General features: G+C 47.6%; 1 non-coding gene across 1 annotated transcript; it reads left to right on the top strand.

The window, feature by feature from the left end:
* Positions 1 to 1,014: 1,014 nt before the first annotated feature.
* Positions 1,015 to 1,087, top strand: TRNAQ-CUG. The gene has a single exon. It is a non-coding gene; the product is annotated as a tRNA-Gln (tRNA).
* Positions 1,088 to 4,954: the final 3,867 nt, after the last annotated feature.

Genomic DNA, 4,954 nt, shown 5'->3' with positions numbered 1-4,954 from the left:
GCAGTTAGGAGCGCATTTACCAGTGGGGAAAACCGAGGGGTTTAACTTGGCCGAAACCACACAGAGATATGGCAGCCGCAGGGGCAGAGCTGCATTCAGCTGACTCCTGGTCCCAGAAGTTCCCTCCAAAACTCCCTGTCCTCCTCCCACACGGCACCACCTCCCCGAACATTTCCTGTTCCTTTTTTTTGAGTAAGCGCTATGCTCTCTTTGGGGCTTGAACTCAGGACCAGATCAAAAGTCGTATACTCTACCAACTGAGCCAGGAATGCAAAACCTCTAAGCCACTCCCTTGCTGCCCTGGCTCCAGCCAATCAGTTCTTTTTTTTTAATTTTTTTTTAAAGATTTTATTTATTCACCTGAGAGAGAGAATGAGATAGAGAGAGCATGAGACAGGGGAGGGTCAGAGGGAGAAGCAGACTCCCCGCCGAGCAGGGAGCCCGATGCGGGGCTCGATCCCGGGACTCCAGGATCATGACCTGAGCCGAAGGCAGTCGCTTAACCAACTGAGCCACCCAGGCGCCCCATCCAGCCAATCAGTTCTTAAGACGCTGCCCTCCACCCTTCTTCCACTCCCCTGCCTCCACCAACCGGCTGAGCCACATATTTTTTCCTCCCCCAAGACACTTCTTGCCCTATGAGAATTCCAAAGCCAGCTGCTGAAACTGGGACATTTTCATCTCACTTAATGTGTCTTCTCGGTCAGGTGCCACGGCAGGCAGGGCGCCCAGGGGTGAGGAAGATGCCCTGTTCCCACCCTTGTCCAGCTCTGGGCTTGGGGGTACATCCAGTGTCAGGCACGTGATCACAGACGTGCAGTTTTATTTATTCCAGCTTCAAGTGGAGAGTCGAAAGAGAAGAAGGAAGGAGCCTGGGGAGCCTGGAGCTCTGGTAGAGGACTGGGGTGGACTGGAGAGGGGAGGGCAGGAGGAGGTGGAGTGAGATCAAACGCTGTAGGCTTAAGGAACCAGACCCCCATGACTGGACACTAGAAATGAGGAAGTTCTCAGGGTGCCTGGCTGGCTCAGTTGGTAGAGCATGTGACTCTGGATCTCGAGGTTGTGAGTTTGAGTCCCACATTGGGTGTAGAGATTACTTAAAAAAATAAATAAGATGAAATGAGGAACTTCTCAACTAAGTGACAGATGCAGTGTTGTCTGTAAGAGGGAAAACTGAAATACCCCGGAAATTAATCCAAGGGGGAAATGGATGGAGACTGCAACAAAGCCATTCCCTGAAATACCTCCCAGGAGTTAAAACAAATGAACCAGAGCCGCATGTATGGGTATGAACAAATCTCAAAAAGTGAAGAAGAAAGGCCAGTTTTTAAACCTGCAAAGGAATGCTTTCCCAAATGTGGTATGTGGATGCACAGATATGTAGTAGAAGATAAAAACTAAAAAGGTATCTCAGGCATAGAGATATTATTAACTATAAGAGAGCGGTGCCCTGGGGGAGGGAGGGAGGGAGGAATATGACATCTGGCAGGGGGTACGAGAGACCCCACCTCACTTGGGATTATTTCATTTCTCTAAATAAATAAATGGTTAAAATGTCAGGATATAATAAAAGTGCATGTGCACACATGGTTTAGCATTGTTGCATTCAGCTGACAATTCCTCTAAACCTGTCCTGTCTCTGTGTTTGAAATAATTTTTTTATTTTTTTATTTTTATTTTTTTATTTTTTTTAAAAAGATTTTATTTATTTACCTGACAGAGAGAGACACAGCGAGAGAGGGAACACAAGCAGGGGGAGTGGGAGGGGGAGAAGCAGGCTTCCCGCAGAGCAGGGAGCCCGATGCGGGGCTCGATCCCAGGACCCTGGGATCATGACCTGAGCCGAAGGCAGACGCTTAACGACTGAGCCACCCAGGCACCCCTGAAATGATTTTTTTATTTTTAAAAAGATCTCATTTATTCCTTTGTCAGGGGGAGAGAGAGAGAGAGCACAAGCAGGGGGAGCGGCAGGCAGAGGGAGATGCCTCAGCAGGGAGCCCGATGTGGGGCTCGATCCCAGGACCCTGGGATCATGACCTGAGCCAAAGGCAGATGCTTAACCGACTGAGCCACCCAGGTGTCCCTTGAAATAGTTATCTTTAAAACAGAAGAAAGGGCTGGCGGGTATGGAACCCACTGATAAATGGATACAGACAAGGAGGAGAGGGAGCAAGGATAATCACGAAGACCTGCAATTTTATTTTGCTCATCTTTTGGCTGCCTTCCTGATGCGAATTTGTGGGAGCAGTGCCTTATTTTTTTTTACCATCAACACCATCCCATCTCCCCCGCACCCCTCCCACTCCCCACAGGTTATGGCACGTAGAAGGTATGCAAAAACAGCGGGTGGGGTGCTGTGGAGGAGGAATGGGATCTAGGGATGGGGTGAGGGGACAGCAGTAGAAGAGTTGTGAAAAAGAAAACCACAAGGGGGCACCTGGCTGGCTCAGTTGGTAGAGCATGTGACTCTTGATCTCTGGAGTCCTGAGTTCAAACCCCATGTTGGGCAGAGAACTTACTTGAAAAACAAACAAAACAAACCAAAAACCAAAAAACAAAAAAACAAAAAACCACACACACAAAGGTTCCCAATGGTGTCATTTAGACCAAGTTCCTAAACCAGGGCTTGATACTTAATCAAACTGCAGTTTCAACCTCCCCCAAAAATGTGGACTTACCCTGTCAGTCAGGAATTTTTCAATGAGCGCCGCGAGTTGGCCACTTGGACCCTCTCCAGTCCCCAAAGAAAGATGAGGTAATCTGCACGGTAAGACCCTTGCTTTTCCCAAACAATAACTTTCTTGCCCCACCCTCCTGTAAAAACCTTCCATTTTGTACATTTCCTTGGAGCGCCCCTTTATTTGCTAGATGGGATGCTGCCAGATTGATGAATCATTTAATAAGGCCAATTAGAGCTTTAAAATTCACTCAGCTGAATTTCTGTTCCTTAACAGATTAACGAATATTGCTGCTTTGCTTCCTGTGACTGTCCATTCCCTGATGTTACTCACAGCCAAGGATGCTCTTAGAATCTAGGGAAGCATGAGGGCAGGGGTGCCAGGAAGGAAGCAAGACTCATCTTTAACTTCTCCTTTTGCCCAGTTCTCGGTGCTGGGTGGGGCAGCTTTGAGGGAGGGAAGGGCTGTGAGGAGAGAAAGTCAGGGGGGAAGGCACATGGGCCAAACAGCAGGCAGGTCATGGCTTATCCCCACACAAGTTCTAGAACCATAAGGCTTGGAGGATCCCAAGCAAAATAAACACACACACACACACCCAGCAATTTCCAGAACCCACCCACCACTCAGCCTGCTGGATCCCTGGGGATGGCGGCCTGTAGAGTGATCTAAGAAAATACATGGTAGGAGCTAAATTTAAAGAGGGTCATGCTTCAGCCTCACCCAGCCCAGATCAGAGGGTGTCTGATGAGAAGTAGCTGGTAGGGGAGAGGGGTCAGTTGTCGGCCGCCCAGGGTAAAGAGAGACCGGGATCCACCAGAGATGATTCTGTTACTGTGAAATCTATATTGGGAACCAGACTTCTTTGGACTTTAGACTCGAGAATTTGGAGACCTTGATTGCTCTTTACACAAATTTGAGAGACTAACAAATTGTATTCATTCATTTAACAAAATATTTATTGGACATCTACTGTGTGCCAGACACTGGGAATATATCTGTGAACCAGACAGAAGTCCCTGCCCTTCCTGGAGAGAACATTCTGGTAGGGGAAGGCAGAATAAAAATGCAAATGCATATATAACATGCTTTCAGGTAGTGATAGAGGCTATGAAGAAAATTTTTACATGTTTAACAAACACATTGAAAGCTTCCTATATGCCAGGCACCATGGTAAGTGCTTTAAAAACTTGTTTAATATTTATTAAATGCCTTATTTAATGAATTAAAGCAGGGTCCGGGATTGGGAGAGAGAGCTAATTCTGTTTGTGTGGTCTGGGAAAGTGTCTTCTAGAGGGAACTGGCCTTGAGCTGGGAACAGAAAATGAACCAACCTCAATCTCCAGGCCAAACATTTCAGGCCGAGAGCTAGTGCAAAGGCCCTGAGGCTGGCTTTGGTGTTCAAGAAACTGAAAGAAGGCCAGTGTGAGTGGAGTTTCATGAGCAGAGAACAGAGTGGGCCAAGGTGATGTCAAACTTAGCAGCCAGTGGACAGATTCTGAAGGGCAATGGCGGCCACCATTTGGGGCTTGAAGTTTATTACCAGGGTAGTGGTTAAGCCTTGTCTTGGAACCTTTAGAATCTTGGGGACTTGGAAGTTTTCTTACCTACAGGATCTTGTGTAAAAATGAATAAAGGGCAACCTCACTAAAATGGGAGTCAGGAGGTTGGACAGGGAGAGCTCTCACGCCCTACCACTCAAAGTCAATCACAAATCCAACAGGAAGAGAAGAACCTTGCCCATGGATACTATGGAGGAAGAAAGGAAGGCTTGGCTCCTCCCCACCTCAATAGCCCAGCTAATGACAGACAGTCACAACCAGCCAATGAGAAGCCACTCTACTTCCAACTCCCAGTGTGCTCCAATGGACTTTTTGTTTAAACAGCCTTTCCAACGCCCCACTCCTTCCTCTATAAAAGAGCATACCTCCGCTGTGTTCTCTGGATTTGCCTATCTGTGATTTTGCCTTAGCCTGCTTTCCCTGTATTGCAATTCTCTGCTGCTCCCAAAGAAACCCATATTTTGCTAGTAAAATACTTGGCAGTTTTATTTTTACGGTTGACGTTTGTAATCTAAGCCATCTTATAACATTAGACTCCTAGAACCTTTGCAGTCTTCTAATTTCTCTCCCAGGCCAGAGCCGCGTCCCTCAAAACGTGGCCCCCATGTTCCCTGCCGTCTCCTCTGGTCTTGATTCTAGCCTCTTGCATCCAAGGGGTGTGCCCTGAAACCGGGGAAGAGGAGGTGGGGAGGCTGGCCTACACTTTGTTGCTACAAA

The sequence above is a fragment of the Neomonachus schauinslandi genome, chromosome 16 (assembly GCF_002201575.2).
Source record: "Neomonachus schauinslandi chromosome 16, ASM220157v2, whole genome shotgun sequence".
NCBI classification, from domain to species: domain Eukaryota; kingdom Metazoa; phylum Chordata; class Mammalia; order Carnivora; family Phocidae; genus Neomonachus; species Neomonachus schauinslandi.
Note: the sequence above shows the minus strand (reverse complement) of the source record. Positions and strands in the feature narration are given on the sequence as shown.